At 40.4% G+C, this 23,525-nt stretch overlaps 2 long non-coding RNA genes across 2 annotated transcripts in view; one reads left to right on the plus strand and one right to left on the minus strand.

The window, feature by feature from the left end:
* LOC121817298 (uncharacterized) overlaps nucleotides 1-23,525 on the plus strand; it is a 186,859-nt gene that overhangs the window by 37,243 nt on the left and 126,091 nt on the right. The window lies entirely within an intron of this gene.
* On the minus strand, nucleotides 875-23,015 carry LOC132658179 (uncharacterized). Its single transcript, XR_009597422.1, has 2 exons — nucleotides 5,213-23,015; nucleotides 875-4,449 (listed from the first exon to the last, which is right to left on the minus strand). It is a non-coding gene; the product is annotated as an uncharacterized LOC132658179 (long non-coding RNA).

The raw sequence follows: 23,525 nt of genomic DNA on the forward strand, positions 1-23,525 counted from the left end.
TGCTATCTAGGTTACGGGTCGTAACCTTCCTTCCAAGGAGTAAGCGTCTTTTAATTTCATGACTGCAGTCAACATCTGCAGTGATTTTGGAGCCCAAAACCATAAAGTCTGACACTGTTTCCACTGTTTCCTCATCTGTTTCCCATGAAGTGATGGGACCAGATGCCATGATCTTAGTTTTCTGAATGTTGAGCTTTAAGCCAACTTTTCCACTCTCCTCTTTCATTTTAATCAAGATTTTTAGTTCCTCTTCATTTCCTGCCATAAGGGTGGTGTCATCTGCATATCTGAGGTTATTGATATTTCTCCCGGCAATCTTGATTCTAGCTCGTGCTTCCTCCAGCCCAGCATTTCTCATGATGTACTCTGCATATAAGTTAAATAAGCAGGGTGACAATATACAGCCTTGACGTACTCCTTTTCCTATTTGGAACCAGTCTGTTGTTCCATGTCCAGTTCTAACTGTTGCTTCTTGACCTGCATATAGGTTTGTCAAGAGGCAGGTCAGGTGGTCTGGTATTCCCATCTCTTTCAGAATTTTCCCCAGTTTATTGTGATCCACACAGTCAAAGGCTTTAGCGTAGTCAATAAAGCAGAAATAGATGTTTTTCTGGAACTATCTTGCTTTTTCCTTTTTTTAATGTAAATTTATTTATTTTAATTGGAGGCTAATTACTTTACAATGTTGTATTGGTTTTGCCATACATTGACATGAATCTGCCACAGGTGTACACATGTTCCCCATCCTGAACCTCCCTCCCACCTCCCTCTCCATACCACCCCTCTGGGTCATCCCAGTGGACCAACCCCGAGCATCCTATATCATGCATCGAACCTGGACTGGTGATTCATTTCACATATGATAATATACATGTTTCAATGCCATTCTCCCAAATCATCCCACCCTCTCCCTCTCCCTCTGAGTCCAAAAGACTGTTCTATACATCTGTGTCTCTTTTGCTGTCTTGCTTACAGGGTTATCATTACCATCTTTCTATGTTCTTTCTACGTTTCTATACTGTATTGATGTTTTTCTTTCTGGCTTACTTCACTCTGTATAATAGGCTCCAGTTTCATCCACCTTATGAGAACTGATTCAAATATGTTCTTTTTAATGGCTGAGCAATAATCCATTGTGTATATGTACCACAGCTTTCTTATCCATTTGTCTGCTGATGGGCATCTAGGTTGCTTCCATGTCCTGGCTATTATAAACAGTGCTGCGATGAACATTGGGGTACACGTGTCTCTTTCAATTCTGGTTTCCTTGGTGTGTATGCCCAGCAGTGGGATTGCTGGGTCATAAGGCAGTTCTATTTCCAGTTTTTAAGGAATCTCCACACTGTTCTCCATAATGGCTGTACAAGTTTGCATTCCCACCAACAGTGTACGAGGGTTCCCTTTTCTGCACACCCTCTCCAGCATTTATTGCTTGTAGACTTTTGGATCACAGCCATTCTGACTGGCATGAAATGGTACCTCATTGTGGTTTTGATTTGCATTTCTCTGATAATGAGTGGTGTTGAGCATCTTTTCATAGGTTTGTTAGCTCTCTTGCTTTTTCAGTGACCCAGTGGAAGTTAGCAATTTGATCTCTGGTTCCTCTGCCTTTCCTAAAACCAGCTTGAAGAGATCAAATACCTTCTCATATATTTATTGGTCTATGTTATCTTTTATAAAACAAAAGACTTGAATCTTTTGCAGATGCTTTTCTATTGTGTCATTTTGTCTTATTGTCTTGGAATTGTTCTTTTAATTTTCTGAAAACAAGCCCTTCATTGGTTGTTTGTTTCCCCAACCTATAGTTTTTCTTTTCAGTCTTTAATAATGTCTTTTGATAGAGTTTTTTTTTTTAATGTAGTGAAATAGGCAACCTTTTCCTATGATTCTTTGCATTTTGTTTAAGGCATTCTTATTTACATTGCACTTGTGAAAATATTCTTCTGTATTATAAGTTTTATAGTTTATACTGTCCTATTTGGATCATAAACTAATTGGCATTATTTTTTATATAATGTAAGGTAGAGGTATAATTTTTTTCTTTTTTAAAAAACACATGGATATACAATTGTCCTAGCAAAACTTATTGATATCTGTCCTTTCCCTGCCAAGCAGCCATGATACCTCTGTCATGCAGCAAATGCCCATAGTACACGCCCGGTTCTGTTTCTGGGCTCACTCTTCTGTTCCACTGGCCTGTTTGCATCACTGATCCACAGTTAATTCTCATATCATGGTAATCCTGGGTCCTTGATGGGGCACACTTCCCACATTGCTGTTCTTCTTGGTGCTTATTCGTTGCTTACTCATCTTATTCATCCTTTTCTATTCCAACACATTTGATACTCAGTTTATGCCTGGACAAAGAAGCAGGGCTACATGTATGCTGGGTTACAGTCCATGGGTTTGCAAAGAGTCAGACATGACTTAGCGACTAAACAACATCAACAAATTATCATGTTAATAAATTGGGACATCTAGTTGGGCTTATATTGGAGGAGAATTTATATATTTATAGTACTGAGGCTTTAAATCTATGAGTATTTATTTAGGTCTCTCTTTTTTTTACTGTCCATTAATAAAATTTTATAATTTATTTGATGGAAGTCTTAACTCAGTTATTAGATTTATTGTTACATATTGTTGATGCTATTCTGAGTGCTATTTAAAATTTTTGTGTTTTCAACTCTTTAGTATTGTTGACTTTTTCATACTAATATCTAGAGAATATATTTGTCTCATTATATATCAGTAGTTTCTTTTGGTGACTTTTTTTTTTCTTTTGGTTTCTTTTATATTCTTAAATATAATCTTTAAATGACAGATTTGTTCCTTGCTTTCTAATTCCTCTGCTTATTAATTTTATTTTTCTAATTTTTATTTTCCTTGCCTCACTGCACTGACTGAAACCTTCCATGTAATTCTCATTAAAAGTGGTAACAGTGGGAAAGTTTGTCTGTTTTTTAACTCAAAGTGAGAATACACCTTCGAATATGATGACTGTCAGGGTTTTCTTTTCTTTTTTTTTTTTCCCCCATAGATTTCCATTATCAGATTAAGGAAGTTAGGTCCATTCTGTTATTTTTTTATCATTAATGAATGTAGAATTGATCCCAAATGTTTTTTCTGCATTCTTTGGAATGATCTTTTTTCTTGTATCTATTGTTTTATGAATTTTCTCTTTCATCTATTGTTTTATAACAGTCTATACCCAAATTTCTGCCATCTATTGTCCCTTACCTTCTGTGGATTAAGAGGGTCAGCAATGTGTTTCTCTCCCATTCTCGTTTGGGTGGTCTCATGCAGTGGCAGTAGCTCTGGCTCTGGGTTCATCTGGATTCTCAGCTTGGATGTTGAAAGGTCCCAGATGGCTCATTAAATGCCTTGCACTTCCTTGGAGGTTTCTGGAAGTCCCAGTGCAGCTGGCATGCTGGGAATGCTGTTCCTGTCTTTCCCAACATAGTCTCAGGGCACTTTTTCTCTGTATGGTCTCTATATTTGGCTTTTACAAGGTCTCTCCAGCTTGGTAGCTGATATATTCCATGGTGGCCCATCGTGGCCCAAAGTGTGAAGCAGGAGTTTCCAAGCTTTAAGGCATTTTCCTGAAATCAGCAAAGCCATGTTCAGTGGTTTAAAGTATATCACAGGCTAGCCTAGATTCAGGTCCAGAGGGACAACATAAGGACAAGATGGCAAGAGGTCATCTTTAGAGACCAACTATAGGAATATATTCATGGGTGAATTACATCAGCTAGATTTTCCAATGTGTAGTAGCTTTGCATACTGGGGATATACCCAACTTGATCATAATTATCTTCAGATCTAATATATCTAGTATATTAGATCTGAAGACATTTATATTACATATTATGTATCTAATATATTCTTAGGTTGGCTCATTTTCACCTTTTCCTCATAATGTATTTTAGGAAAAGTTGATTCTATCCTTGCCCTTTTAAAGGATCCAACCATATCTTTATTTGATATGGTACCATGTTCTTTCCTCTCGTCATGTATGTCTTGAGATGAAAGTTCTTTGATCCTTTGTGGGGGGGAGTGGGAGACTGGGTCAGTTTTACGGCTCCCAGCTTTGGCAGACATTTCAACCTAAGCAGCCATGGTTTCGCTTAATGACTCATGGTCACACTGGCATATCCTGTTCTCTGTTGATGGGCCACCTTTCACACAGAAGAACACAGAAGTTCCTGCATTTGCAATGAGATGAGTCTCCCTGCCTGTCCCTTCTTCTTTGGGACTACACAATGCCTACATTGGAAAGATTACGATAGGAACTTCCTGCATCCCAACAGTGTCCAATAGATGGAGGGTGACCCATCCCTCTGACAGGGAAGTTAACGATTCTTTCCAAGACTGTTATTGGTTGCTTTCCCCTGCCTTCTCCCAACATTTGCTGGTCCAGTAAGTTTATAAAAAGACTGAAGTATATCCCTGTAAGGTAATAAGGATAGCATTTAGTTACGATTAGAGTAGATTCAATTTGAAAGGTTATAACTTAACATTATCAGACACTGTATATGTATACAAATATATGTATATATATATAGTGAGCATATGTATGTGTGTGTGTGTATTTTATATGTGTGATGGACGAAACATGACTACAAATGTATCAACAATCCTCCCACTGAGAGGTGAATCTTTGATTCCTACCCCATGAGCTCAGACACTGATTTGAGCAAGCAGATATAGATAATGGAGGAAGTGATGCTGTGACTGTTTTCAGGTTCAGACCTTAACAGATTGGCAGCTTCTACTTCCTGCCTCTTGGAACATTCATTTAGGGAGAAGGCAGTAACCGCATAAATCTAACAATCTTGAGACCACCATGATATAAAGAAGCCCAAGTTAGAGGAGAATGAACGGAACTGACTAAGCTCCCACTCAGCTCTTCTGGCCAACCCAGCCCAAGCAGCAGACCTGTGAGTGAGGGAACCATGAGATGATCCAGCCTCAATGACTGTCTGTTGATATCAACTCACAGAGAGATTATAGGAGGAGATACCTGTCTATTTATGAAGAAAGATGAGTTCAGTGTTGGTCATGGTGCGTTTGAGGTGATGCAGGACATCCTGATAGACTTTGTCAGAGGGTACAGGGGTTTGAAGTTCAGGGTGAATGAATTAGACAGGCGTACACCTGAAAATGCTGCGTGTGCCTATTGTTGTGTTTTGAAGCATGGAATATAGCCCACCTTGCCAGTAGTAGTTGCTCAGAAGGGTAGGAATCACATCCTTGAGGGAGTGGAAGAGAGTTGCTCTTACAGTGACGAGGGACAAAGTGTGCCATCTATCTTGAGGGAACCCCAGTCAGTTCAGATCAGTCACTCAGTCATATCCAACTCTGCAGTCTCATGGACTGCAGCATGCCAGGCTTCCCTGTTCATCACCAACTCCCGGAGCTTACTCAAACTCATGTCCATTGAGTCAGTGATGCCATCGAACCATCTCATCCTTTGTCATCCCCTTCTCCTCCTGCCTTCAGTCTTTCCCAGCATCAGGGTCTTTTCCAATGAGTCAGCTCTTCTCATCAGGTGGTCAAAGTATTGCAGTTTCAGCTTCAGCATCAGTCCTTCCAATGAATATTCAGGAATGAATATTGAGGGAACCCCTCTCCCACACAATTCTAGTATCTGTCTCTAGGCTCTCCCTCCTTGCCATAAACTGAGCTAAAATGAAATGCAATCTCATGTTAGAGTATAGGCCATTTCTCATGTGATACATATAGTCTTTTGTATAGACATTTCCCACTGTTAAATTTATCTATCAAACTCTCTCTTCCACTCTTTTTTTATGCCCTGTAAAGGCAAACACCATCTCATTTTCGGCCCACATTGATCTCATTTCCTTTAACTTCACTTCCCATTCACTTTGCCCCAGCCTCCCTGACTTATCTGTCCTTTCCATTTACCGAGTTCTTTCCCTCCTATGGAGGGAGGGGGGACTCTTGCACTGATTATTCCTTGTGCGTAAGAGCTTCTACCTCAGTTTGTCTTATAGTTCTGTTCTTATCCAGATTCATATATCAGCTCAGAACCCGGATGTCATTTTCTCAGGCTATTCCTACACAGTAGCACCCTATTTTGTCTTCTTTGTAGCACCTGTTCATACTTGAAAAAATTTTAATTGGAGTATAGTTGCTTTATAATGTTGTATTACTTTCTGCTATCCGATGAAGTGAATCAGCTCTATGTATTCATATATCACTTCCCTCTTGAGGCTCCCTTCCACCACATTCCCCAGCCCCATTCCACCCATCTAGGTCATCACAGAGAACCAAGCTAAGCCTCCTGTGCTTTATAGCGTGTGCCACTAACTATTTTTCACAAGGTGATGTGTAGTTGTCAATCCTAATCACCCATTTCATCTTACCAGTCCCTTCCCCCACTGTGTCCACGGTCTTTCCTCGGTCTGTGTCTCTCTTCCTGCCCTGCAGATAGGTTCATCTGTAGCATTTTTCAAGATTCCACATATATGCATTAATATACGATATTTGTTTTTCTCTTTCTGACTTAACTTCACTCTAATTCACTTTTGTTTGTAGTACTCTTAGCTTCACAAGGATAGGATTTGTGAATTTCTGATTTCCAGTTCCAAATGAGTATATAGTGGAGTTCCAATAAATAACTGCTAAGTGATTGAATTATCTAGATGGGGGAGAGGAGGAACAAGAGAGGGTGGCGTAGGGCCAATGAGCATGTGTCTGATAGGATTCCGTCTCCAGGACTCCCATATCTAGTGTGCTGGTCAGTGGATCTCAAATGAAGCTGCACATTAGAATCATCTAGGGTCCCATCAAAGTTTGAGACCCAGTCCTAGAAATTGATTTAGTGAGATGTGGCTTAGGCATCAAGATTTTTCAAAGCTCCCCAGGTGATTCTCACATGCATCCCCATTGACAATCACTCATTAGGTGTTAATGAAATGGGGGTTATCTTTTCCTGGGCCTCTTGTGAATTTTTTATTAAGTGAGTTCTGAGACTCTAACTCTAGAGCCGCCAAGCAATGTTAATCACTAAAGATGTCCCCAAAATACTTGGTCTAAAGAAGGATCTGGACTGCTTATATTTACCTTAAAGATCAAGTTCCCATTGACTGGTGGGAACATTTTGCATTATAAGAAAAGATACATGGAGCTTTCATTAGACAAACTAGGACTGGCATGTGAGCCAAATTCAGAATTTTCCACATTAGTGTCTTTCATGGTCATCGTATATTAAAGTAAGATAGGAAAGTAACTTAACAGCCCTCCTGGGAACAGGGGCACGTTTTGACATTTTGAAGGTCAGATCTCAGCTCCCAAGGGAAGCATGTAGGAAAACAGAACCAGGTTCATTCTCTAAGCCCATCTCTTGGCTAACATGGAGAAGGTACTGATGGTATTTAGGGGCACTGTGGAGCATGAGCTTACAAAACTGAAAACAGTGAAACCCTTTTTTCAAAGAAAATCAAACTATAATCCCAATTTCTGAAACTGATTAAAGTGAGGCAGCTCGGTTTGAAGTGAGGTTTGTGGCCTGGAGGTTGGCTCACTCCAGGTTGCCTGACACAATCCCTACTCCCAGATGGCCCTGGAGGACTGAAGTCTTTGGCTCTGCCAAACTTACCCTGACAACCCTCTTCCAGATGATGCTTTTCGAAGTTGTAATTTTTTATCTCTCCTGGATAAAAACATCCACCACAGGAGAAACTGAATGAATAACAAATAGGTAAGGGACTGCTGCGGTTTCTTTGGTATCAAAACTGAGCACACTATCAAGGTTAACCAGGTTGCTGCTGTGCAGCAGAAACTAACACAATGTTATAAAGCAACTATATTCCCGCAATTTTATTGTAACAAAAAGATTAACCAGGTTGGTCCCTTACATGAGCATGACCGAGACACCTTGGTGTGCAGGTTCTGATTCAGTTCATCTTGGGTAGGATCCAAGGTCCACTTGGGATAAACTCCCGAGTACTGCTGATGCTTTGAATACCAGCATTTCCAATCACAATTCATATAGCAAAATCCTCTGGGAGGCTCATTAAAAATGCAGATCTTCCATCTTTCTGGAAGGAGCCCTCCAGTTGTAGGTCTAGAAATCTTGTTTTAACAAGTTCCCCAGGTTTTTCTACTGTTCACTGGATTTAAGAACTATGCTCCTGCATGTATCTGTCTACTTACTGTTCTCTTCAGGGATCCAGGAAGAAAGCATGAAACTCCACAGATTTCAGGGCTGGAAGAGACTTTGGAGATCATCTAGCCTTACTCTGTTATTGATTAGAAAACTGAGCTCCCAACAGGTGAACAGTCCTGCCAGGTACAGATAACCAGCGGGTTGCAGGGCGGTGCAGACGCCAGAACAGAAGTTTCTGATTTCAACTCTCAGCTTTTCCTAGAAATCCACGAGCCTTCCTTTGTCAATGCTTTTGCTGTGGGGCTTCATGAGGCTGCTGTATTCCCCAAGCCTTGTGTTTGCCCCAGGGGAGATGCTGAGTTACTCTTACTGTTGTATATTTCTGTGTGCTTAACGTATTATCTTTGCATTCTCTTATTAAGTATTTTCAAGTTATCAGAATGAACACTGATGTTCCCAGGTAAAATACTAAAATTCTCATAAGAAACCTAAATGTAGAAAGGCACGCGAGAACATGAATTATGGGGAATAGAGGGGATTGCCCTAGAATTTGGCCCCAGTTCCATCATTTACTAAGTATGTGATCTTGGGAATTTTGTTCAACTTTTTCTGAGCCTCAGTTTCTTCATACGTAAATTGGAGATATCAATAGATGTTATGCTATGGAGTTTTGTTAAGTAGTTTATTGGTCAATGTATGTAAAATGTTTAATACAGGGCCTGGAACATAGTAAGGGTTAAATCCAGCAGTAGCCCTCTGGATTTCAAAAACAAATTATAATGCCAACAGCCACAGTAGAAGCCACAGCCTTAGGAACCCCTTGTCAGCTGCCGATCCACAATAATTAGTAACCCGTCATCTCTGAAATGATCATGTGTAATAAAGCATAGACCTTAGGTCTGGAGTGAACAAACTTGAGTTTGCACAGATTCTAAGAAAATTTCTATAACATATAAGGTGTGTTACCCTTGCATAGCAAAGTGGTTCCTGGGATGCTGAAGATGCAAGTTACTAGGGTGGTTCATTCCCAAGAGGCAAGATGGCAGAGTGGGTGTGTAGACTGAATTCCCCACTCAGATTCTTTCCACGAGGTCCAAATATTGACTAAGCAGCTCAGAGTTTGCTGCAGATAAGTGGCTTTCAGCACTGTGTTTCCATCTTTACTCAGAGAGTGTAGCAAAGATATTTTTAGCCTGATTACTAAATTATGGAATGTGAGTTTGAAATGCATGCCTCCAAAGTTCACCCGGGGAATGAGACTGTGATTATTACTATCAGGAAATGTGTTTTCTCCAACTGTCCCTGGCTTTCAGAGTAACTCTGATTTTCAGACAAGATGCTCTGTTGTTCCATGAGTAAAATTCTGCTTGTCTGAGCAGTTAGCTGAATTTGTGAGTAAGTGGTTGGGAAAATACAGCCGCCACAGAGCAATATAGAGATCACATGGAAGGTACTTGGTGTTTGAAGGAAAAGTATGACATATGATAAGTAGATGTGACTTCCTCTTTTACCTCAGTAATGAATCACTTTTTTTTCAGTTTCAGGTAACAGGAAATAATTGAAACTTGCATAGGCAAAAAGGGAATTCCCTGGCTCTCGTAATGGAAAAGTCCAGCGGATTCATGGCTGGCTAGATACAGATTCTCGACCAATGACCCAGCAAAGCCACACCTCTTACCTTCTCACTCTTGCTCCTCTGTGTCGGCTTTACTCTCAAGCAGGCTGCCCCCTGTCATCTTGGCATCCAGTGGGAAAAAAGTGACTTTCCAAAGTGTTTCAGCAGAAGTTCTGAAAAGTTCTTTCTGCTGAAATTGAGTCATTTTCCCTCCCAGTTCAGTTCAGATCAGTCGCTCAGTCATGTCCAACTCTGTGACCCCATGGACTGCGGCACCCCAGGCCTCCCTGTCCATCACCAACTCCCAGAGTTTACCAAACTCATGTCCATTGAGTCAGTGATGCCATCCAACCATCTTATCCTCTGTCATCCCCTTCTCCTCCTGCCTTCAATCTTTCAGGACTAGAAGACTCTTCTAAGAAACTGAGGCATTGATATCAAAAAAGGAAGGCATAAAAACTGGACAGGGAAATGCAGTAAATGCCTTACATCCTTTGCTTGTGTATCGAGATTCTATTTGCTGTCACATCTTTCTGCCCAGTTTTTCTATAATAAGACTCTTCTATTTACCATCCTCATCTACCAACAAGAGAGCTACCTCTTTCCCACAAATACTGTTTATCTGGCCACCCTTTATACTTCTGTCTATGGGAGGAAGGACAGTACCTATAGCTGCATGCAGCTAGGAAGAACGTCTTCTAAAATTCCCTGGGTTTCCAGGGACGTACTTTTGCAAACATACGCAGCGTCTTGGGTAAACTGTGGAATGGGCCCATAGTTCACCTTAATTCATCAGAGCAAGGATGCCAGGAATGATATGCTTGGCTCCAATTTACACTTTGCTTTTAGAGAGTTAAACAGATAGGAATTTGCAATCAAGGACTACCACTCTGGCAGGGAGCCATTTGTTTATTAAACTAGAGGTGACAACAGTGTGTGTTGTGAACTTAGTATGGCAAGGTTCACAGTTGTGCACAGGGTGGAAGAACTCTAAGACTCAGTGGTCAGTAGAGAGCCGAATATCACAAGGTTTAGAAAGAACCTCAGGGAAAAAAGAGACATTAAAATCAAGTGTGTATTTTCATTCAGCATAGCACACAGAGCCTTCTCTAGGGTTTATTTAAAAGAATTAGCATTTATTGACTGCTAAGTGTCAGACACTGGGCAGAACCCATCACTCCTCCAAATACCCAATGGTGTGTTTATAATTCACATTTTACACCTAAGGAAACTGAGGAACTTGATGTTAACGTACTTGCCTTTGATGGCAGAGCGGGACAATGAGGGAACCTTAAGCTGTTGGACCTGGGCCCCAAGCTCCGACATCCTGCATAGGTCTGATATGAAGCTCAGTTTGACTCTTTCGGGGCTTTTCTGCTGGCTCAGATGGTAAAAAAATCTGCCTGTAATGTGGGAGACCTAGGTTCGATCCCTGGGTTGGAAAGATCCCCTGGAGAAGGAAATGGCAACCCACTCCAGTAGTCTTGCCTGGAGGATTCCATGGACAGAGGAGCCCGGTTGGCTATAGCCCATGGAGTCACAAACAGCTGGATATGACTGAGGGATTAACACTTTGACTCTTCAGAAGTTATCCATGACTGCTTTTTCGGTTTGTTTTTAAAGACTTTCTTTTGAAAAGAGTTTTGAGTTAGTTGCAAAATTGAGAGGAAGAAATTTCCTATATATTCTTTGCCCTACACATGCAAGCCTCCCCCATTGTCAATATTCCACACCTTAGGTTACATTTTTTTTATTACTGAAAACTACATTGACACATTATAACCACCTAGAGTACATAGTTTTACCTTAGGTCTCACTGTTGGTGTTGTGTATTCCATAGGTTTGGACAAATATATAACAACAAGTATCCATCATTATGGTATCATATAGAATATTTTCATTGCCCTAAAAAGCCTTTTAATTGCTCTACCTATTAATCCCTGCCCTGCTCCTCACTACCCCAGCAAGCATTAAATTGTTTGTTTCCTTTGCTTTTTCTAGAATGTCATGAAGTAGAGACCATGCAGAATGTGACCTTATCAGATTGGTTTCTTTCACCTGGTAATATGAATTTGTCTCCTCTTTGTCTTTTTATGGTTTGATAGCTCATTTCATTTTGGTGCTGAGTAATTTCCATTATCAGGCTATAGCACAGTTTATTTATCCCTGTTCACCTACTAAAAGATATCTTGGTTGCTTCCATGGTCTGGCAGTTATGCATAAAACTGCTGTAAACATCCACGTGTAGAATTTTCTGTGGCCGTAAGTTTTCAACTGCTTTGGGTAAATACCAAGGAGCATGATTGCTGATTGCATGGCAAAAGTATGTTTAGTTTGTAAGAATCAGCCAAATGGTCTTCCAAAGTAGCTTTCCCATTTTTCATTCCCAGCGATGAATGAGACTTCCTGTTGTTCCACAACATCACCAGTATTTGGTGTTGCCAGTGTTCCAGATTTTGGCCATTCTAATATGTGTGCTATCTACTGTTCTTAAATTTTTCTTTAAATATGTATTATATGACTTCTATGTCCTAGATATTAGATATGTGCAGTGCTCTGAGAATTTTTGAGAAGTGATTCCCAGATAGTGCCTAAGGTGAAATACAGTAACTAAAGCCTATTGAGTGCCTACTAAGAGCCGTGCCTTGTGTTAAGTACTTCCTGTTTTCATTCTCTTATTCATTTAATTCTCATACTACCTTCCTGAGTCAGGTAATTCTTCATTCTGGAATAAGGAAACCAAAGTTCAGAAGGAAGACACTCGCTTAAAGGCATTCAATAAGTGATGGAGCTGAAGTAGGCATCTAGTAAGTGATGGAGGTGAAGTTGAGCCCAGGTAGTATGACTCCACAGTCTTTGCCCATGACCTCCATGCTTCTCCATACCACGCCATGCCATGCCATGCCATGCCACACAGTACCACATCACATCACAGCTGATCCTGTCAGTCATTGCCAAGATCACTGATGGCTTACTAGAACCCAGTCAACTTTATATTAATACTTAGCATCCCTCAGTTATTATACAGGATTTTCCATTTTAACGTTTTAAGGCCATCACCTATCAAAACACTGAGCAGTAGGTATTTCACTTTTAAATTCAGTTGTAAAAGCACAAAATTTTTGAAGAATAAGATTTTGTTACTGAATACAGTCACAGAATGCTGCTTATCAATTCAATACATTGCCCAAGATGGGTAAAGGTGTCAGGCTCTGTGGTAGACACTAGAATGTGTGGAAAGACACAGGCAGTGTGACAAGAAGGTGCAGAGTTTGGTGATAGGTATACAAATAAGTTTAGGGGGATGTGTTGAATTTTGAAGAACTAGAGGGAAGGCCAAGATGGTTGGGGGACTTGGTCTGAGCTACCGTGAGAGTCTTCCCTATGAAGTTAATGGAAGCCTTGTCCTTTAGTTAAAGGGATCAGATTTTGAAAAATTTTGTGCTTAGTTAAGAATACTCTTGGTTGAAAATAAAAGATAACAGAAATTTAAACAAACGGTGGGTTAATCGAGATCATCAGGATTGGGTCACTTGTTCCATGCGATCAGCAACATCCCATCTGTCTACTCTACCATCTTACTTGTTGGCTTTTCATATTCATGATTTTACCTCATTGTCAGAAGATGGCTGCTGTAGCGCCATATAAAACTGAAGCAGGTGGTGGACAAAGGTGTGATAGTGAAAAACCTCTTTTCCTGTAATGGAACTCTCTTTCTTGTAACAAAGGAAAACGCTTTCTCCGGAAGCTTCCCAGAAAGCTTCCATCGCATTGGCCAGCATTAAGTGACATGACACTTCACTGTATAGGAAGTTGGGAAAACAAGCAAGTCTTCAGCTTTTTTCCATCCTCTTTAGGGCAAGATTAACAAGGGAGATAGAAACGCCTCTGTGTTATCAAACCAGCGGTTCCTGCCCCAGTGTGAGTGTGACGCACCCGGAGCGTTCCTAACCACACAAGTGCCGTGACCAGTGATTTGCGACCTTGCAATCGTTCAACTGGTCAGTGTTGGCATTAATCATATAGAACTGGGTCACATGTTGGAGGGTGTGACGTTTCTGCCCTGTTGCTCACGAGTTTTGAAAACTCTTCCCAGGGTAATTAATAGACTAATAATTGGCTTATCTGTTTCCACTAGAGTGGTAATAAGCCAAAATATTTTTTTCATAACCTAAGATTGGGCAGTATATCCTCAAATTAGTTTCCAAAATCAGCTGAACTCTATGCAGCTAATTTGCCTTAAAAAAATTTTTTTTGAAGCTTATGTCAATTATAGCTTATGTGGTATGGATGGCACCAGCCATGTAGTTTGTGAAGCTCACTGCAAAATAAAAATGTAGGCCTCCTTGTTCAAAAGTTATTAAGAATTTCAAGACGGCACAGCAAAGCACCAAGCCAAGCACAGGGCCAAGCACAAGCAATTGCGCAGATTACATGTCTACAAAGCTGGCTGGAGCTGAGGGCAACTGGTTGGCTACTGAAACCTAAACTTGGGGGAGGCGAACATAAGAGGTTGGCCATCGGTGAAGGATCTGCTCCTCAAAGGGGCAGCGTGGTGGTTGAGTCCACACTTTTGAATAGGCCTTCCGTATATTCTAACCCTAATGCTGCTGCTTAATTACTCAATGATTTTAAAAATGTCTTTAGCCTTTCAAAAATTCAGTGCCCTTGTCTATAAAAGGATGATGATGATATATTTTGCATACATTGTTGAAAAGAAAAAATGAAATGACAGATGCTATGTCCTTGTCAAAATACGTCCCTGGTATGTACTATGCTATGATCTTAATGAAGGGTTGCCACGACCTGTGAATTATGCTGATCTCAAAACTCAGTTTTACCATGTTAGAAGATACTAGCCTCTAGGGGACAGATCCTTGCACATTAGACTCACAGGAGAATGATTTCTGAATCGGAATGTCTTTTTCTTCCCATGTAAAGAGTTGACTGGACTTGGAATGACATTGAACATCAGCTCTTATTCAGAATCCAGTTTGGAAATGATGCTTAGATTAGTAGATTGCTTTGAACACAGAATTAGTACTTTCTTCAAATGCACGTGTCCTGACATTTCCAAGGCCAAATACATGGAAATCTTTCAAATGTAGCCAAGATTTTCTTTTTGTAGGACTTGGGAGAACCTTTAGTGTGTTTATTACTTCTGTGAATTCCCAAGAGGATTTCCAAACTTCCCCAAGCATGCATGATGGGATCAGTGTGTGAATTCACTTCGGTAATCACTTAACATAAACAGGGTCATGTTTTCTTTTTTTTTTTTAATTTCATTTATATTTATTATTTTATATTAAAAAAATTTTTTTTACTTTACAATACTGTATTGGTTTTCTATGTGAGCACAGGCATGTGTAAACTACTTTCAGCCTACCCAGTAGGAGAAAGCTGCATTTGAAGTGCCCTCAGCAAAAATCCAACCTCAAAGGTATTTATTCAGACCTTTTGAATGTGCCTCTTATAATCCACATCACAGGATTTATTAATTTTCAAAAGAGAAATAGAAATGCTTTATTGATTATTAAAATTAATGATGTTCAGCTACGTTAAGAGCCAGAATGATTGTATGGCCCCGCCTATCCTTCTGTGAATAAAGTGTATGAACCAGGGGAGCCAGCCACCTAGTCTCTTTGGTTCTCTATGCCCACACTTCATGGAGGGTTCTGTCACTTGACATATAGTGGCTGGTTCAGCCATCAGAGGACTATGGTCTCAGCCTGTCTTAAGCAGAGTGAACATTTTATGAAAGGCACTTATGCAACCACCTCAAGGCAGACTGGGATCTCCCAGGGTTTACACGAGAAATAGGCATTTCCGTACTTTGTGTTTACCTGCTATTACACATACGACTTCCCTGGTGGCTCAGACAGTAAAGCATTTGCCTGCAATGCAGGAGACTGAATGTGATCCCTGGCTAGGAAAGATCCCCTGAAGAAAGGAATGGTTACCCACTCCAGTATTCTTGCCTAGACAATTCCATGGACAGAGGAGCCTGGCAGTCTAAAATCCATGAGGTCACAAAGAGTCGAATACGAATGAGTGACTAACACTTTCCTTCATATGTGTTTGGCAGAGCTTGGTCTAAGGCTTGCTTGCATAAGGACTTCTTACTCAGTAGTAGAGATGTGAGGTGGAGGGTACACCTGAAAGCTGAAAATCTTTATGCAAAGAGTCCAACCATTTTGTGTAGTCAATTGGGCTGAGGGGCAATTTGCCATGAAATGCTTTCTTTGCGGTACAGTTCACAGAACTAATGTTCTCAGGAACACACTTTGGGAAAGTCTGGAGTTAATTTACAAGCAGAGAGTTAATTTCTTAGGTGATATTCCCGTCAGTCTAGAATAGAATAGATGGGGACAGTTGATCTAGACCTTCTCTGTTTGTTTATATTTTAATTTTCTGATCTGTGATGTCCCGTATCAGAGAAGTGTTGTAAAAGCATCACAATGAAATCCCATTTGAGTCTGCGTTTAGCAAACTACTTTAATTGAAAAGAATAAAATAGAGGAAGTTTGGGGAAAATAGAAGACACGATCATTTCACACTCTCACACTCATAACAGATCTGTGGATGAGAAATGAAGCACTTTGGCATCATCTGGGTATTTATATATGTTTAAGTGCTTTCTCCTGATGGAGTGACATTTAGAGGACAGACTAAAAATTGCACTCTCAGAAGCATGATGCTGTGAGACACATTCTAAGATAGAAAGCTCTTTGTGGTGAGAAAATTCACTGCTTTTCTGTGGCATCTATAACCAGCACACATCTAGTCATCAAAAGGAGAGCTGCATGGAATAAATAGAGTAGTTGACTTCTGCCCAAATCCTTTTGAAAAGAGGAAGTGGAGCCTTTCTGCTCTTTGGCACACAAAAGCACATTGCTTTATAATGAATTCCACAGAAGAAGCAAAATCCAAACAAAGCAACATCTTTTGCCCTAACCTACATACAATGTAAGTGAGATTCCAAGTATGCCAATAGTGGGAGGAAAGAAATGCATGCTCACTACCCAGTTATTGGAGACTCTGGAAGAATATGAGTAGTGATTACCCACGAGTTGGACGGTTAATGTGCACCGCTTTTGTTCCCCTTCCTCCTGTTCCTTAAGATTTGCTCTCAGTCTAATCTCTACTCTTTCTTTGATTATTTCTCTTGCTGTAAAGGTGTGGTGCTGTTCTAAGAACTGAATCCAACCCCCCGCAGCCCAGGCAATCAGGGTGAAATGTAACAACAGTTCTCTGTATCTGGGCCAGTCATTTCTTTTTAGACATCGTAAGGTTTTTCTTATATCCATCCTGAACTTGGTTTTGAAAGCAAATCTGTCTCCATCCATTTACTCTTATGGTCCAGGTGTGAGTGGAATCAGTGCCATTTTAGAGCAATTTCTGTGAAGTGCAAACTCCTGAGGCCACAAGCCTTTTCCCCAACTCCATCCCTCTGACTGAATCCTTCAAATGTATCAGTTTATCAGTCTAGCTGCTCTCCCCACCTCCCTCCCCCTATCACACACCATTAGGCAGGGACCTTGTTTAATTTTCTTCACATCTCCCGCTCCCTCTACCCCTTCCCAGTGCCCAGGCTAGTAGTCCATCCAGGCAGGCTCTAGATGTTTGTTGGCTACTGAAATACTTCTGGAGGACTGTTTAGGGCACTATTGAGGAGGCAGGAAAATGACTTTGTTGGAGCTACGCGTGAGGGTAGGAGCGTCATTCTCTAGATTGGAATGAAGTATAGTGGGAGGATGAAGGATGTTTGCAAAACCGTGGGTGGAAGACACTAGGGAAAAAAGAAATGCAGAAGGGAATTTTGTGGTCTGTTTTTGGAGTTAAATTCATCAAGATTGTGTAAACCTCACGACATCAAAAGTGATACCACCTCCTAAAAGTCTTGGACTGTACTATCCAATGTGATAATCGGTAGCCACATGTAGCTATGTACACTCAAATTTCTTGAAATTAAACAAGAATAATTCAATTTTTGAGTCACACTAGCTATATTTCACACGCTCAACAGCCATATGAGCCTTGTGACTGCTGTATAGGAGAGCAGAGATGAAGAAATTCCATCATCCCAGAAAGTTCTTTTGGACAGCCCTGCTCTAGCAGTTGGTAGTATGTTCATTTTGTTTCACTCCTTGTTTACTCATCCTACAGTATTAACCGAGTGCCTACTTTGTTGCTGGCAATGCTCTCAGAGAAATATGAAATGGCTAAGAGCCCAGACTGCAACAGCGGGTTCAACTGCTCACTTATTGTGAGACCTTGGACAAGTCACTTAACCTCCCTGTGCTTTAATTTAACCAGCTGTAAAGTGAACATAAAAATTATCTTGTAGGTTTGTTATGAGAATTAAATTGGTGTGTATGTATATGTGTACTTGCGTGACTATGTATGTAAATGTGTGTACATGTGTATATCTATATATGTGAGTGTATGTATGTATGTATGTATGTGTAGATGTACATATACATTTATTTTCATGTATGCCTTAAATCAGTTCCTGATGCATATTCAGTGCTTGGTAAGACAGAGCTCTAAGTAGTGGTAGATATTTATTATAAAACAAAAACATCTATGATTTCTGCTATCATAAACAAAAACAGATCAACAAAACAACTATGATCAACAAAAACAACTATGACTTCTGCTGTCCTGGGATTTACCAGCTAGTGGGAACAGACGATAAATCACTGTACAAGTTAATAACTACAAACTGTGTCAGGGGTTGCAAAATAAATGAATGGGATGAATCAACAGAATAATAATGGAAAAGCTACATAGGAAACTTCTCATTTAAGCTAAAAAAAAGAAAAAGAGGAGAAATGGCCACTATGAAAAGGGAGGAGAGAGAACTATGGAAAGTATACTAAAGCAAAGGAAAGCATACTGTGAAAGAGGACAGGGCCTACCCTAGTAGTCCAGTGGCTAAGACTCCACACTCCCACTAGTCCAGGGTCTAAGACTCCACACTCCCACTGCAGGGGGCCTGGGTTTGATCCCTGATCAGGGAACTAGATCCCACATACTGGGGAAAAAAAAAAAAGGTTCCACATGCTGCAACTAAGACCCAGCACAGCCAAATAAATAAATATTTTAAATAAAAGAGGTCAGTGTGACTAAAACAGACCAGGCAATGGGGGAGGTTTAGATAAGTTTGGAAGAAGAGATACAATTCAGCCAGTTCCTACAGGACTGAAGCCAGTGGTAGAAATCATGTGCCAAGGGTAATATATTATTATTATATATAAAATGATCACTCTGGGAGTTGTGTGAGGCACATGTTGGAGGGGTAGCAGGAATGAAAGTGGAGTCTATTAGAAGACTATTTTAGTAGACTGGGAGAAGGGGGAGTAATTTAGATTCAGCCATTAGACAGGGATGTGGAGAGAGATGGTCAATGTCTAGATGCAGTTGATAGAAAGAACCCATGGGACTTGCTGATGGATTACATGTGGTCGATGAGGGAGGCATCCAAGCTGATGCTCAGGGTTTTTACTTGATTAACTAGGTCAGTGGTAGGTTTATTTACTAAAATAAAAAAGACCTATAAAGAACCTTTCTGAGAAAAACTAACTATATCTACTTGATGTCAAGCAGTCTGCTAGAGATGGAAGTCTGGTATCCAGATGAAAGCTTGGGCTGGCAATAGACACACAGGCATCATTAGCTCATAGATGATATTTAAGAGGTTGGATAAGTGATTAACCTCTGGAATGACGGAGCTAGAAGCACAGCAAACATTCTCCCCAGTGACCATTTAACTAAAGAAAATTGTATATATTCTCTGATAACTTTCCTAAGGGCAAACAGCAATTAGAGCAATATTCATTCAAGTAAATTTAGTAAATCTTAGTAAGAACAGTGAGAGTCTTTGACGTTTGAGCTATGACACCTCCCTCCCAGCTATATCTTCAGAATCACCATGCAAGGGGCAGGCTGCCAGCATTTTTCATCTTTCTTCAAAAGTCCTGTGTTGCAGAACCTTTATTCAGAAAGAATAGGGCCTCTAGTCCTCCACCTAGGAAATATCCATTAAATACAAATGAAAGCAGTAAAAGAGAAACAGAAGAACAAAGAGATTTGAGACATAAAACCAAAAGCAAACTGGCAGATGTAAATTCAACCATTTTAGTAATATGGTTTATGGATGATACTAAAATATGGATCATCACACAGTCCAACTGAAAGACGGATTATCAGATTAGGTTGAAAAAGTAACATGATCTGAGTATTTGCTGTGTACAGGAGGCATTTTAGATTAAAAGATACAAACAGCTTGAAAGCAAAAGGATGGAAAAAGATACACCATGCAAATAGCAACTGTAAGCAACTTGAAATGGCTATACTAATAGCAGATAAAATAGGCTTTAAAAACAAGTTCTGGAAATGGGTGAGACCACCCAAGGAGAAAGCCGTGCTAGAGAAGAAGAGAGAGCTTGGGTGGAACTTTGGCAATTTTCAAGTTTAGAGGTAGGAGAGAGGGGAAGGATCATGAAAAGGAGACTCCCAACCTATAATAATTTTCCAGGCTTTTATAGATCATGATATCATACAAGTACACACTCCAGAATCCTTCAGCATCAGCCCTAAGAACACATGCAGTTGAACTGATCCACTCACTCTTTTTCCTGCCCCAATTTGACAAATAATTAAAGACTGAACAGTGACTTCCCAAAGTCAGAGAAACATAGTGACAGAGCTGAAACTTAAAAGGTCACGTGTGTATGTGTGTGTCTGCAAGCGCCCCTTCCCATACAGCAGTACTAGAGATGACTTGTCTTACTTTTTCTTTCTCACATACTAAGACTTTTGTTGTTTTGAGAGCTCCATCGTAGTATTATAGGGGTGTAGCCAGCTTGGGACCTTGATAGTAAGTTGTCAGGATTTTAAATCAATGATACAAATTGGGTTGATTTGATATTCATCATGTCTTTGTAGATGACTGTTTGTTGCTGCTAAGTCGCTTCAGTCATGTCCAACTCTTAGTGACCCCATGGACTGCAGCCTACCAGGCTCCTCCATCCATGGGATTTTCCAGGCAACAGTACTGGAGTGGAGTGCCATTGCCTTCCTTTCTGAAATTTTGGTTTCATCATCTGTGAAGTGAAATTATCTGAGGGAGACACTCAGACTGGAGGTATAATTACTAGGAATAAATGAGGAGCACAGATCTCTTAGAGCTTACCTGGATTTCAGGAGCCCATCAAATTGGTTTGGAATCCATGGTCTCTGTTCCATCTTTGGAGGGCATCATAAAACTTTCAAGACAAAAACTTAGGCAGTGGGAACTTACCGCCAAGGGTAAAAAAGCAGCAATTTTGGAGAGTCCAGTAAAAACACCACACTATGTTTCAGACACCAAAGAAGAGCCATCACAAAATTTCCAGTTTCCAGCAGCAATTATAACTATAATATAGGACTACTTAGCATCTGAAAGATGAAAGTGTTAGTTGCTCAGTTGTATCCAACTCTTTGTGACCCCATGGACTGTAGCCTGCCAGGCTCCTCTGTCTGTGGAGTTCTCCATTCAAGAATACTGGAGTGGGTAGCCATCTCCTTCTCCAGGGGATCTTCCCAACCCTGGGATTGCACCTGGGTCCCCTGCACTGCAGGCAGATTCTTTACCATCTGAGCCAACAGGGAATTAACATCTACCATGGGACTAACTTGGAGAAGGCAATGGCACCCCACTCCAGTACTCTTGCCTGGAAAATCCCATGGGCGGAGGAGCCTGGTAGGCTGCAGTCCATGGGGTCGCTAACAGTCTGAAACGACTGAGCGACTTCACTTTCACTTTTCACTTTCATGCATTGGAGAAGGAAATGGCAACCCACTCCAGTGTTCTTGCCTGGAGAATCCCAGGGACGGGGGAGCCTGGTGGGCTGCTGTCTATGGGGTTGCACAGAGTCGGACATGACTGAGGCGACTTAGCAGCAGCAGCAGCAGCAGCAGCAGCAGCATGGGACTAACATCCAACCATGGTCTTGACATGAAAATGCTACCATACCCAGAAAAACAGTTTTTGTTGCCATTTAAACATGTCATAACCTAAAAAGCCTCTTGATGAAAGTGAAAGAGGAGAGTGAAAAACTTGGCTTAAAGCTCAACATTCAGAAAACTAACATCATGGCATCTGGTCCCATCACTTCATGGGAAATAGATGGGGAAACAGTGGAAACAGTGTCAGACTTTATTTTGGGGGCTCCAAAATCACTGCAGATGGTGACTGCAGCCATGAAATAAAAAGACACTTCCTCCTTGGAAGAAAAGTTATGACCAACCTAGATAGCATATTGAAAAGCAGAAACATTCCTTTGTCAACAAAGGTCCATCTAGTCAAGGCTATGGTTTTGCCTGTGGTCATGTATGGATGTGAGAGTTGGACTGTGAAGAAGGCTGAGCACTGAAGAATTGATGCTTTTGAACTGTGGTGTTGGAGAAGACTCTTGAGAGTCCCTTGGACTGCATGGAGATCCAACCAGTCCATTCTGAAGGAGATCAGCCCTGGGATATCTTTGGAGGGAATGATGCTAAAGCTGAAACTCCAGTACTTTGGCCACCTCATGCGAAGAGTTGACTCATTGGAAAAGACTCTGATGCTGGGAGGGATTGTGGGCAGGAGGAGAAGGGGATGACAGAGGATGAGATGGCTGGATGGCATCACTGACTCGATGGACGTGAGTCTGAGTGAACTCCGGGAGTTGGTGCTGGACAGGGAGGCCTGGCGTGCTGTGATTCAAGGCGTTGCAAAGAGTTGGACATGACTGAGCAACTGAACTAAACTGAACTGAACCTAAAATGTCTAAAGGCATTTAATAAATACCCTTATATGTTGTTTACTCGGATAAGCCATCTAGTCAGACCCTCTTGTCCTCAGGATGCCAAGGAGAATTCAGTGTGGATAAGCTTAGTTTATATTCTTCATAACTGTCTCCATGTTGTCCCCCTTGGTGTTCACTATGATGAGAATCTGATCCCATTATTACCCAGGTAGAGTCTGGACAGTATGTTTTTAAAAAAAATCTATTACATGAACTAGATTTTTGGAATAAGAGATCAAAAACACTTTTGAAATAAGAGATCAAAATCATAGTATCATTGAGACAACTCTTCTCAGAATACGGGCGATGATACAGGAGATTAGGTGGTTTGGGAAGCCACAGGACCCGCACTGGGGTCTCAAGCATAGAATCCTGCACAGTTTGCAAATGCAGAGGGACTTCAGTTTGGGCCATTTTTCAGTTTTATTTAACAAGTTTTCATTGAGTACTTCCTGTTGCTGATAGTGCATGATCAGTATATGTATAACATAAAATATAAAAATAAATATATAATTTATATAATATATATTTAAATATAAATAATATATATAAATATAAAATGATATTTTTATATGTGCCTATAGAAAATATGTGTTAACAAAATTAACATATTTATATACAAAATATAAGTGCATAATAAAAAATAATATATATAAATAAAATATTATATAAATATATAATATATATGAACAGGATATAATACTGTTATATTACTCAGAACCTACACCAGCTTATGGCATTGCACTGGACTCCAGAGTTAGAGTTTAACCCATAGTTTTCATTTCCAAGCAACTGGAAAGAGTTTACTGTGCTCAGTGGAAGACAGAGTTTTGGGTGATTCTGGGTACATTAAAAAAAAAATTATTTTCAGTGAAAGAAAGAAAATTATATCTGGGGTAGAAGTCTCTGTTTTCATGTTGAAGAGATTTTTAAGATATGGACA

Source organism: Ovis aries, chromosome 19 (assembly GCF_016772045.2).
Source record: "Ovis aries strain OAR_USU_Benz2616 breed Rambouillet chromosome 19, ARS-UI_Ramb_v3.0, whole genome shotgun sequence".
Classification (NCBI taxonomy): domain Eukaryota; kingdom Metazoa; phylum Chordata; class Mammalia; order Artiodactyla; family Bovidae; genus Ovis; species Ovis aries.